The sequence below is a fragment of the Phyllostomus discolor genome, chromosome 3 (assembly GCF_004126475.2).
Source record: "Phyllostomus discolor isolate MPI-MPIP mPhyDis1 chromosome 3, mPhyDis1.pri.v3, whole genome shotgun sequence".
NCBI lineage: Eukaryota > Metazoa > Chordata > Mammalia > Chiroptera > Phyllostomidae > Phyllostomus > Phyllostomus discolor.
In genome coordinates this window covers 163,388,283-163,402,062 of record NC_040905.2, presented here as the reverse complement: position 1 = coordinate 163,402,062, position 13,780 = coordinate 163,388,283, and the positions used below count along the sequence as shown (strand labels likewise).

Here is a 13,780-nt window from a genome sequence, read left to right as displayed (position 1 = left end):
AACTAATAATCATGTCTTAATTTTTAAGAAATCAAAATATACCTACTGTAGCTTGTTCAACAACATGAATCTGTAACTGTCTAAGGACATGGATGTGCATGTGTCTTCTTAGCTCGATCCCTTTGTTCTTCTCTCGTTTTCTCTCTCACATTTGCACAGCTGGTCCGATAGGTGCAAATGACTGAGCAGAGACTACATCCAGCCCCCAGGCATTTTAAAGTTTGACTATCACGTGTCTTAAAAATCAGAAACAACTCAGGAAATGTGAGTTTCTGGCTAAAATTGTGCAGTCATCTCCCTGGGCCTGAATTTCTCTGTGGCAATCATCGGCACGAGGGCAGTGGCTGATGCCACCTTTTGAATGAATACCACATCCCCAGATCCCCACAGCTGCCCTCTTCTTTTATTTGTGATCAGCTCACTTCATGCATTTTCATGACCTGCCTGGACACAGCAGGCATTTGAGTCTGTGTGCCCATGTCCCCAAGGATCAATTATAAAACTCAGTGGACAGCAAGTCTGCAATGTAAAATATCCATTACTTCCCTTCTATTTGTGAGCATCATGAAATCATAAAAGCCAAATGACAGTCAAACACACTTTATCATGCTGTCTTTTTCCTCAAGATGTTTCATCTTAATCTTATGGGAGTAGTTATGGAGTTTATGGCACTCCCTTTATTTGCCTATTTTGTGCAGACACTCATCAGAGCAGGTTCAGAGTCTAGAGCTGTTAGAGAAAATCCTATGGGTTAGTCACTGCCATTCCTAAACAACCTCTTTTCATATGGATAAGGTTACTGTGGACTGACCTACAGTGTGATTTCAGCTGTGAAGGTGAGTTTTCACTAGACCACCCATGCCCCTAACCTTCCCCTGTAATTGTGGATGACCTAGGGGACTCAGGAGTGTGACATCTGCAGTTGAAGACCAATTCCAATTAGGAAGCATGCCCACAGCACTGCAATGCATTATCAGCATCCCCTAACAAACAGACCAAACCATCTACTTTGATTACAAGCAACCAATGGATTTAGCAACAGTTGAATGCTTCCTGGTTGACATCCATCTGCACTATTCTCATATAGAATGGTGGATAACACGGACCTAAAGTCAGGACAATTAAATCCCGGAGTACTGGTTATCAACAGTGTTTTCATATCTACAACCAGCAGTTCTTTTTATATGTGTGGCTTACCTGAAGCTTTAACTGCACCCAGCTTTAGAATGAGTGTTGAGTTTAGAACCCTGATACTCTGGTATGAAGGATATTCCAAATCTCATTTGGAAGCCACTTGAAAATTTTTCTTCAGATCTACATGCCAAAAGAAGCTTCACTAGACATATTCTGCTTACTTGCCACTGTTCCCTTAAGGACATTGGGAAATATGTAGATCAATAGTGTTTCCTCCTTTGCCTGGGTGCCAAGATTCTCAGAGCCAAAATTATGGGGTGGAAGTAATATGTGTGGGTCTTATAATATGCAGATTTGTGTTTTAATTTCCTCTTGGCATTGGTCTTCTGTGCTTTCTGTACCTCCCCTGGACTTGTATAAATGGGTATGGAACCTAAAATTCTCAGTGGAAAATGTTGGCACCTGCATGCATGGATGAATGATAGATAAAAAGATTGATCTATTAATTCCATCATGTTTATAGAAAGACAAACACTGGTTAAATCATTCTGCAATTTTCTGCCTCACTTTCTACACAATAACCAACCCTGCTCTGAACAGCAAATACAAGAACTTTGGAAGCAACAGTGTTGGTCCCATATGCTGAAAGCAGATGGGAGCTGCACTGTCTTCACAGTAGCAGCTGCCCAGGAACCAAAGTGTAGAGGAGGAGGCTGGGGACAGAGCATGAGGGGAGAGAAACACAAGAGAGCAATCAGGAGCCGAGAAGAAGGATGCTTCCTGCTACCAGTCTCAGCCATGGTTAAAAAGCAAGCATGCACTGACGAGCTGCTACATTTGATAGTGTTTTCAATTTATGGTCTCACTAAATTCAATCCTCGCTGCCAAGAGGTGTGATGATCTACCGTGCACATGAAGAAGAGCTTCAGACATGGTGTCCTCCAAGTCAAATTAGCAAGGCCAGTGTTCATTCCAATACCAGTCTCTATGCTCCAGAAAGCGGGGAATTCTAAAACATAGGAAGTCCTTGAGTGGCATGTTCTACTTTGGAAGATGCTGTCTTTACTAATCAAGGATGTCAGGGAAGAAAAGGAGCAGAGATAAAATTAACATGTAGCACATCAATGTAACATAAGTAACAGAGAAATGACTTAATGGGAGCCAGAAAGATTGGCTAGACAGGGAAATGTTTTTGATTCCAAATGTTATGAAATCATGACAGAAATGGATTCTCTGGGTATAACTACAGAATTTTCCTTGGAGATGTTTCTTTTAACACCAGTTATTATTCTAGGTTGGCAAAATTTAGCCAAATTATAAAAATTACTCTAGCTGACTCCTCACTATTCTTATGAACCAAGTAACTGTCTATTTTATACTGTGTGATTTATCACAGTAAAACAACAAGAACATCAGGTTAAGAGTAATGTGAACACTGCAGCTGAATAACACATCACTCATTACTGTACCCTCCCTGCCCACCACTGGTAATACACATTCGGTGCCCATCCGCAAACAACAGTGCTTTTGTAAGAGCTGTGGGACCAGCATCATACATCAAGTGACCCAGGAGGGTAGTGGACACACAGATGTTGGTCACAGCTGTGGACCCTGCAGTGGCCCATGATCCAGCTCCAGCCCCTGTTAGCCATAGTCCAGGAACCCCTGGAAAACACTGTCCTAGAAATCACCCATGGATGAGAGAGTCTTTGTGAAAGTCCAGGTTACCAGCACAGAAGTGCCAGCACATGGCTGGAGCAAAAAGGTACAGATTTGGATGCATCAGAAAGGATAGTAAGAACAGTTTGACTTTACCTGCATTACTCCTCCCTGCAGCCAACACAGCTTAATGACAAAGGAGGTCTTCTCAGACTTTGATTGCTACCATGGAAAAGGTGAGAGCACGTAAGCGAGCACCTGGCTTCCCCAGCTATCCAGGACACTGCCAAAGAGGCTCATTTCTCTCTCACCACACTCAGAATAGTGAATCAGGAGCAGCATGACTTGAGAGATGGGGAGAGAAAGGGAGAGCAGCAGATAGGACTCTTGGAGGGCATTAAAGGAACACAGATCTTTCTAACCACTGCATGGACTTCCATCAAGAAGCCTGTCCACAAGCCACTGGTAATACTTGTGTCCGTTGACCTCTCCAAATAGCCTATGGGCATCCCCAGTGCTCCCTGCACCTCTTCCACACACATCTCCACCCTGTGGCCAGCTCTCTGTGTAAGTTCCCGGGGGCAGCAGTGACAACAGGCAGCGAGTGAGCATATCCAGAGAGCTGGCCCAAATTTGTGGGCCAGGGAGAAACCACAAGGTTGAGCTTTAGCACCACCTTTAGGAGAACAAAGTGAGTCCATAAGCACTCAGCCTGGTGCTTTGCAGGATCAAAAAAAAAGGGTGTTTTAAGCTTAAGAGTTCTGCCACAGGTGGGGCAAGAAACATGGTCAGGTGTATTCATAGAAAGTCTGAGCCTCAGAATCATTAGCAGGGCTGATGGAAGGTGTCACACTCCCAATTAGTAAGGACTATAGGAAGTGATGCTACTTCAGATGGAAGACAGCAACACATAATGGCCAGGAACATGAAAAATCAAGAAAACATGACATCACCAGAGAATTGCAATAATCTTCTAGAGACCAGTCATAAGAACATGGAGCTCTGTGACTTACGCATTACACAATTCAAAATAGCTGTTTTAAGGAAACTCGATGGGGTATAAGAAAACCCAAAAACAGTTTAACGAAATAAGGAAAACAATATATGAACAAAATAAAAAGATTGTCAGAGATGGAAATAATAAAAAAGAATCACATGGAAAGTCTGGACCAAAAAATGAATGAAATGAAAAAAAATGCAATAGAGAACACCAACAGCAGAACAGATTAAGCAGAAGAAAAAAATCTGTGAGTTAGGAAACAAAGGGAAAAGAAAAAAAGAATAAACTAAGCATATCTGAATTGTGGGATTCCATTAAAAAAATTTTGTGAATTATTGGAGTTCCAGAAGGACAAAAGAGGGTGGCAGAAAACTTATGTAAAGAAATAACTGATGAAATTTCCCACACGTGGAGAGAAATTTGAGTGTCAAGTTCATGAAGTTCATAGGTCACCAAACAATCTCAACCTAAAGAAATTCTGTCCAAGATACATTGTAAAAAAAAAATCAAATACAGAGAATTTTAAAAGCAGGAAGAACAAAGCAACTTACATCTTGCAAGAAAACCCTCATTATAGCGTCTGCAGATTTCTTGGCAGAAACCTTACAGGCCACAGAGAGTGGGACGATATAGTCAATGGGCTGATAGGAAAAAACCGCTACTGACCAAAAGTCCACTATCTGGCAAAGTCATCCTCCAGAAATGGAGACAAGATAAAGACTTTCCCAGACAAACAAAACATGCCTTTCAAGAAATGCTGAAAAGAATTCATCAGGATGAAATGAAAGGATGCTACTTAGTAACATAAAATATGTAAAAAATACAACACGCTGGTGAAGATAAGCACACAGTCAAATTCAGAACACTCTCATACTGTAATACAGTGGTGTGTTAACCACTTAACTCTAGTACAAGAGTTAAAGGATAAGAGCATTAAAACGAACTAGAGTTACAATCATTTGTTAACAAGTACACAACATAAAAAGAGGTAAATGAAGACATGAAACTAAAGCTGAGTATAGGGGAAGAGAAAGAAGACACAGTTTTTGTGTGACTGAAATTAAGCTTTTATCAGTGTAAAACAAATAAATATTTTATTTATAAGCTGTTTTATGTAAGCCTCATGGTAACTATGAAGCAAAAACCTACAGAATATTCACAAACAATAAGGAGAAGGCAATCAAAGTATTCTACTATGGACATCATCAATTCACAAAGGAGAACATCAAGAGAAGAAAGAACAATGGAACTACAGAACAAGCCATAAGACAATTAATAAGAGGGCATCAGTAAGTCCCTGCCTATTGATAATTACTCTAAATGCAAATGGACTAAATTCTCCAAGCAAAAGGCATGGAGTGGATGGATGGGTAACAAAAACAAAACCTGAGTGTGATGCCACTTGCAAGGGACTGGCTTCACCTCCAAGGACACATACAGGATCAAAATAATGAGACAGCTGTTCAACTGGAAACCAAAAGAGAGCAGGAGCGGCTACACTTACATAAGAAAAAATAGGCTTTAAGTCAAAACTGTAAACACAGGCAAAGAAGGTCCTTGTATGTACCCAGCACTGTAGCATCTAGACACATTAAGCAAATAATAGGGAATCTTCAGGGAGAAATAGACAACAATACAACAGTAGTAGTAGACTTCAATACTCCACCACCAACAATGGACCGGCCACCCAGACAACCAATAAGAAAACAGGTCTTGAACTATGCATTATATCAGTGATTTTCAACCTGTGTTATCTCAGGGCACATATATAGTAACTACTAAAATTCTGCAGCACACCAGAAAATATGTATTTTTGCTGATCTGACTAAAAATAGGTATAATTTTGATTCATTCACACCATATGGTTATTATTGTTTTGGCTGTTGTCATGTATTTATTTGGCAGTCTAAGGGAAAAGAGGTCGGTGCCCCTGACCAAATAGTCAGCTATGGCATATTTTGCATTTGTTCTCCATGAACGTGGGCTTTATTTGGGGATGCTGGGGGAAGAGAGGGAGGGGCTAGGACTGGTGGGTATTAGGGGGGAGGGGCTTCTCAATTTAGTGTTTAATTTAGTGTATGTTACCTGGAAGTTAGGATAAGTGAGAACAGCTGTAGAAGTGAGAGGAGAGGAAAAGGGAAGGTCATGGAATGGATACTTTCCTCAGGGAAGGAAGCCAGCACCAAGATACAGGGACTGGAGCAGGGAGAGAAGGTGGCCTTCATATATGTATACTAAACCCAGGTCACTGGTCAATGCCAGCTTCCCCAACCCCTCTGCCCTATCCCAGCACCTGGCCCAGATGCCTGCCCTGCTAGCTCCCCCAGCTTCCAGCAGAGAGGAGGGGGATGAAAATGTGAGGAATAGTGACACCCCCTATCTCCGGGTCCCCTGCCTAAGAGGAGTGCTCACTCAGCCTGCCCTAAGTCCCAGGCAGAGTCAGCTCAGGAAGCCAGGGTGCAGGCAGGGGAACAATTTTACCCTTTACCACCCTCCTCCCCCAACACTCTGCCTCTCCCAGGCTCCTCACATGAGGGTGCCACTCTTGGCTCCATCATTGTGTTTCTCGCCTTCATTCTCGATCCCCCAGTCTGGCCATCCTGCCAGCTGAGTGGATTGCTGCAGTTCCTGGCATGAGTCAGTAGGGAACAGCTACCTATGTCCACAGCCAAGGAAGGCTGCTGTGGCCACCTGGAAGACATCCCTGACACTGCGTCCAGAGGAGCAGGGGGAGCACTCCACAGAGAACACAGCCCCCACCTGCTTGGCCAGTGCAGTGCCCTGCTCATGTGTAACAGGGATAAACCACTGCTTGGACAGCTCCCTCAGCATAGCCAGATTAGTCCACAGGTCCAGTTTACAGCCAATCAGCACAACCTTGGCATAGGGGCAAAACTTGGGAGTCTCACCTTGCCACTTCTTGAGGACATGGTGCAATGTTTCTGGTTGGCAAAGGTCAAAGCAGATGAATACAGCATCTGAATCAGGGTAGGCCAGGGCCCAAACGTTACCTCAGTAATGTCGCTCTGCCCCTCTATGGTCCCAGCTATGAGTGGCATCCTGTGCAACACTCCCCCCACCCAGCCATGTTGCTTCCTCCCCCACCACTGCAGCTGCAGCCACAGTGGCTGGACTGCTGACACCAGCATCTCCCAGTGGAGGGCAGAGCCCCTACCTTGGTCCACGGAGTCCCTTCTGCCCTAGGCAGCATACAGGTTGAAAATCTCTGGTGTAAAAGTATATTGTGAAGAGGTCAAGAGCTCAGACTCAAAGTAGCCTATCTGGCTTTGAATTGTGGCTCTACCATTTTCTACTTCTGTGACCTTGGACAGGTTGTTTAACCTCTCTGTCTCCACTTTGTCTTTTGTAAAATGAAAATGATAAAATCGATCTCCTGGGTTTGTTGAATAAATAAACATACATCTACAGGGTGGGCAAAAGTGAGTTTACAGTTGTGTGTGAAACAAAATTTATAAAGCGGTTGTAATAATCATAACCTGAATGTCTTTTTCCATACGAACAACTGTTAACATGCTTTTGTCCCCACCCCATCCCCTACCTCCCCCCAGTATGTAAAACACAGTAAGCACTCAGTGTTAGCTCAGGTTGGAAATGATCTTATTTTGCTAAAGGAAAATGAGCAGACATAGGTGTGAAATTTATCTAAGCAGTCCCTAGGGCTCCCCTCCACTGGGCATCTGTTTTCTCACAATTATAGAAAGGTAGGGTGGCCCTTCCCAGGGTTTTCTTTGAAGGTCTAGCATTGAAATTCGCACCAGCACTATGGAAGGAAGACAGGACAGCCAGCTTTTCTTGGAAGGCTGCAGGACTCAGAACAACCTGAGCCAAGGGTGCTAGAGTGCTGGCGGTGAGTCAGCCCCTTATTAAAAAGCATCTATTTGGCTTTGGATTGAGGGTTGGAGGTGGGGGTGGCTGGGGTTGGGGGAGCAGGGGGGGTGGAAATGGAGACAACTGTACTAGAACAACAATAAAAAAATACAGATAAAAAAATTAAATAAACATAGGAGTCGAGAAATTTTAAAAAAGAAAAAAATACTTGAGGTAGGATTAAGACAGTTCCAGATAAACAAAAGCTCAGGGAATTTATAGCTAGCAGACTTGTCCCATAAGAAATGCTAAGGGGAGTTCTTTAGGCTGAACTGATAGGACAGTAGACAGAACGCCAGGAAAGTAACAGCAGAGCTCACCACAACTCACCACATTTTGCCGTGTATAATACACACTTTTTTGCCCAAATTTTTGAGGGAAAAGAAGGATGCACATTATATGTGGGTAGTACCTGAAATACCTTGTATCTGTTCTTGTGTTTTGTAATTATTTGTTACATTTCTTGTACCATAATATGTTCAAAAATAAAAGCTAAAATTCCTTTATAATACAAAAAGCAAATCTAATTATAAATAAAAATTGAATTAAAAATTTAAAACAAAAGATTTTTCCTGAAAGTCTGGGCCAAAAACGTGGGCACGCATTATACATAGCAAAATATGGGTAAGTATTTATGAGAAAAATTATCTGAAAGTAGTTTTCTTTTGAAATATAGATTGTTAACCTGTTGATTCAACTCTGGCAAAAATGCTAATGAGGAATTCTGTAATTTTAAGAGAAAGAAACAAACATGCTAACATTTAAAATCATTATATCAAAAATTTCAAATGTAGAAAACATTACAGGAAAGTGCTGTATCAAATATAGGAGGTTTGCATTTTTATGACATTACATACTGCTATATTTGTGTAAACTTATAAATAAATGGATTCTGAACCTGTGTTTGAGAAAATCAATGAAAAGCATTTATTGGTCCCTTGTGGTGTCACACGCATAGAACGGGGCTGTGGGGGTGGGGGGGGCGGGTTACAACAGAAACGAGAAGTCATACTCCCACCTTCCGGGACTGACTATGTGGCCACACCCACACACACCTACAAGGCAACGTGCTGTTACATATAAATGATGGAGGATAATTTGCATCCCAAATCCAAGGAGACAGAGTGGTGCATACTCACTCCTCAGGAAAGCCTGTGCTCAGACGATGTGAAAGGCAGACCAGAGGTTGGAGGAATCTGGACAGGCAGGGAGGAAGAAGGGTAATGCTCCCAGCAGGGAGGTGTTGGAGTCTGTGCAGGCCCAGAAGAGGCCTGGTTTTCCAGTGTGAGGAGCAGAGATAAGGCCTTATATAGAAGAATTAGAGCTCATCAGAAAGGCCATTTGGTAATGTAATGTTAAATGTGAACTTGGATTTGTATCTCATGCAACAGGTAGTCTATGCGGACTTTCTGAGGAGGCTCTGATGACAATTTTAGCAATTTTTTTTTCCTTTGGCCCCACCATGGATATCATAGTTGACTTTTTCATCAGTTCCATCAAAATCCATTATGTTGCAACCTGTGTGAGGGAAGGAAGCCTGTTTCTGGCTGTTCTGCATTGCCCAGGGCAGGGTCTGTCTGAAGCACTGTAGGAACCAGTCTCGACTCCAGTGAGTAAGAAGAAATCTCCTATTTAGGGATTAAGTGTTAATACATGTGAAGTGCTTAGAAGAGTACCTAGCACAAAAGAAACTCTACAGAAGTACTGTTACTCTCTCTTCCTTCTCCTCCTTCACCTTCACCTGCCTAACCCTTCCTAAAAAGGCAGTATGGGACAAAGTATGCATTATAGTTCAGTGGGCCCTGTCCATGGAGCCAGGGCAGCTGAGAACCACCACGCAGGCTGTGCACTGCACAAAACACATGGACTCTGAAGAGAATGGTGTTGTCTGGAACTATTTTGCACAGTAGCCCTGCACAGGCAAGCCCTCTGTGCCATACCCAACTTCCTTTCATACTTCAGAATTCTAGAATAACCTCGACAACCCTTCCTGCTGTCAGAGCAGAAGGCAAATCAAGGAGTGGATGGAGCAGAAACAGTAACAGTGCAAAAATGAGAGAAGTACAATCATTCCCAAAGTAACTAGCAGCTGCAGCAGGTGTTTTGAAGTGCATTGGAAGAAAAGGGTCCTCCTAAAGGGTTTGAGAAAAGGAAGAATGGAAAGATCACTACTTTAAACGCTTAAAATTGAGTAACTGCCATCAAATCACAGAGAAAGCTGTGCAACTGGCATAAAATACCTGATTCAAGAGCATGAAAAACCAGCTTGGCCTGGAACAGCACAGGACACAAGCAATGTGCAATGCGGCAGGGTTCACGGGTGAGATTGGTTCCGAAAGACTTCAGGACAGAAACTGAAAAGGATCACTGCTGTTGCTGAGGAGCCTACCACCGCTTTCTGGAGGTCCAGTCAGCTGAATATCACTATTACTATAGTTTCAGATGTGTGTCTGTGATCTCTACATCACATAAAAGAAAACAATTTAGAAAACTGTATGCCATTAAAACCATATGGAGGCTCCAGTTATGCACGATGAGTTGCTTTGTTATCTTCTGTCTTTAAGGCCTGAGTTAACGAAATTCCATAACTGATGATAGGAATATAGCCTAGGTGGTCCCCAGGTGATAAACCTGGTTAAGATTCTAGTTGGTGGCCAGATTGGGCGGAACAAGTAATCTTACAGAGGTAAGGATAAGATTGGCTTTTCAGTGGAAGTTAAAGTAATGGGAACACAAGAAAGTGTCAATTACCATATATGGTACCTTGCTTGCAAATGACTTATTGCCAAATTGTGCATGTTGAATTAGAATGATAGAAACCATTCAATAGAAACTCACGAACGACAAGGTGATATTGGCCACAGCTCAACTGGGTTACGTTATAAAGATAAAAAGTGGAAGCTCTGCCTCTGTGGCTGCTGAGGCCTTGAGCAGAGGAAAGAGCAGAGGCGCCGTGAGGGTGGTGGGAAAGCGGGACACCGGTGCCGCTGCAGGTGGCGGGAGACTCGCAGAGGTGCATGGCCTGTCCTCACCATGGCAGTCCCCGGGGGGCTGCTCTTCCTTTCACCAAACACCCTGAGAATTGCAAAACCCCAGAAGCAGCACTGCAAACATCACGATGATGAGCTGTCCCTGCTGTGCCTCTCCTACAGCTATGATCACTGTGCCATGAGTGTGACTGTCACTGAGGCACACAGCCTCTCCCTGCAGGACTCCATGCCCCTGGAGAGTGCAGCTGTATCTAGTTCATTTGTGGGTCTCCTGTAGCGACCAGCCCAGCACCGGGCACACCATGGACCCTGAAAAGAGTGCTGGGCTACTACCTACAGCACATCCAGTATCTCATTTAATCCAGTCACAGTCCTCTGTGGTATATACTGGAATTATCTCCTTCACAATGAGGAAATGGAACCTTAGAAAGATGAAGTAACTACTGTTAAGTTACACAGCTAACGGGTGACAATGCCAGGATTTATACCCCGCCAAAAACCCCTCAGGTTTTTAACTACCATATCACCTTGCCTCTAGATCAGAGACTGGCAAACTATTTTTGTTCAGTCTATAAGTTAAGAACACTTTTTACATTTTCACATAGTTTTTAAAAATCAAACCAATATTTTAACAATTGAAAATTATATGATATTCTAACTTCAGTGCCCAAAAATTCAGTTTTGCTGGAGCACAGCCACACTCAGGCTTTCACCTGTTGTGTCTGCCCCCCTCCCTGCCACAGTGGCAGAGCTGAGCAGCTAGGACAAAGGCTGTACGGCTCATAAAATTGAGAATATTTACTTGCTGCCCTTTAAGAGAAAAGTTTATTCACCCCATTCCAGACACATAGCTGAGAAGCAGACACTTTTCTGCTCCCAGCTGTGCAGGCAGACTGGCACCCAAGGTGAGAGAAATCGTGGCGTGAGAAGAATCAGGTCAGCCAGAAAGCACCTCCATCTGAAGGCCCTGGCCGCAGCCTGGCCATACCTGGGACAGGGAGGCGGGCACAAGACACTTGGCTCAGGTCCATTTGCTGGCAGAGGAGGTATAGCTGAAGGTCAATAAGGATGCTCAATAAACCATTGATTGATTTAGCCAACTTGTAAGTAATAAGGATCTTATGGATGACTGAGCTCTACAGATGATATGAAAATCCCATTAAGCCTCGAGTCAGCAACCTCCTCTCCTGCTGAGCTCTCTGTGGAGATGCCAACAAGTTGCAGAATTGACAGATTTGAGTATCACCACCCTGTGCTAGGGATGCTAATTGAACATTGACATAGCCAAGAGGCAAGAGCAGCGAGGGAGGGGCAAGCCAGATGCCTGCCTGCACAATCCTGTAAGCACAGGCTGAGAAGGGCCTGGTTGAGCTTTTTCTGAGCTTCCACCCAGTGGAAGGAGCCAGAGGGAGCCCTCAAGGCAAGAAACTAGCCCTGGGCAGGGGTGCACTCAAAAGAGGGGAGGAGATGGTGAATGCTTACCCCTATGTTTTCTGGGCCTCCTGCCAGATGGTCAAGGCAAAGGACACCAATGCCCATGTAGAGGCTGGGGAAAAGTGGTCATCACATTGATTGTTAACAGATATTCCATACAGGCTGTCAGTAACTGTAACCCAGACTCCACAGTCACTGTCAGCATGATGGCTGCCCTGAAATGTGCAGTCTCAGGAAGGGGGAGGTCACAGAAACCACATCCTTGAAAAACAGTGATAAAATAAAATAAATAAATCACAGGCCTTGGGGCTAGAATCACCCAGCTTGAGTGTTGTCCCTAACACTACTACCTCTGGCACGAACCTTATCAGGTCACTTAATTTGTCAGATCCTTGGTAAACTCCTATGCAAAATAACTTAAAGAGTTAATTGACAGGTTATGTATCCTGTATGACTCAACATTAAGTTTATTTGCATATACTAAAACAACCCCAAATAACAGTGACTTAAATGAGTGTGACTTATTTTCTTTTACATACAACAAGTCCTGAACTAGTAAGACCGGGGGCTGGTACAGCAGTTCCACAGTTGTATGGACACAGGAACCATGTACCCTTCTCTTCTGATGTGCTCAGAGCACACTTAGCATCCTCAGGGTACCTCATAGTCACAAAGAGACTGCCACAGCTCCAGCAATTATATCTGTACTCCAAGCAGCAAGAAGCTGAAAGGGGCAGTGGATAAATGGCATACTTTTCTGAATCAGCCCCTGTTAAGGAGATTTCCCAGAAATCCTATACAATAACTTCAGATGTCTTTATTAGCAAAACTGCCTGGCAGGTGCACATTTTAGCTACCATTATTGCCACCCCTAGTAATACAAGACTTCTGATAATGTGGAACAAGGAGATTATAGAACGAGGAGGCAATTAGCAGTCTTGGACACAAGTGCTAGCTAGCCTCAAGGGCTGATGATGTTGTTCCCAAGTGATATCCCAATGTATATAAAGGGATATTTTAAAACTGCAGAGAGTCACGCAAATAAGATCCATGCTCTTGGGCTTCCCATTCAAGGCCCATTATGACTGGGCTCCATTGTGCCTGACAAGCCATATCTCCTTCCACTTCCCACTGCCTTGCCCTTTTCGCTCGCCGCAGTGAACCGGCGGCAGTTCCTTGCATGGCCAGCCTCTGCACCTTGGATCTAGTCTTTTTCACTTTTCTTTGCCCAACCCAGGTGTCTTCTTCTGGAAGCTTCCCCAGAACTGCAGGTTGAGCTAAGTGTTCCTTGGTTGTTTTTTCACAGTGTCCCGTGGATATTACATCCCATCTTCTCCTTAATGCCTTGAAATAATCAGTCTGTCACCTTACCTTTCCCCACAGACCTGTTCTGTGCAACACGATAGCAGCCACGTACGGCAGTGGAGCCCTTGACATGTGGTGAGTCCACAGCTAAATGTTTCAAAAACACAGTGCCGAAAAGAATGTAAAGTAGCTCAATGATTTTCTACACTGTTTCATGTTTAAATGATAACATCTTGGATTCACTGGGTTAAACTATACTATTAAAATTAATTTAATCTGTTTATTTTGGCTTTAAAATGTGTTCATTAGACCACTTACCATTCCATATGTGGAAAGACTTCTGGAGATGGGTATTGGTGATGGTTGCACA

At 43.5% G+C, this 13,780-nt stretch overlaps 1 protein-coding gene and 1 pseudogene across 2 annotated transcripts in view; both read right to left on the bottom strand.

The window, feature by feature from the left end:
* Window positions 1-13,780, bottom strand: part of LOC114490703 (histone-arginine methyltransferase CARM1-like) — a 230,287-nt gene that overhangs the window by 127,771 nt on the left and 88,736 nt on the right. The window lies entirely within an intron of this gene.
* On the bottom strand, window positions 6,320-9,188 carry LOC114504332 (annotated as a pseudogene).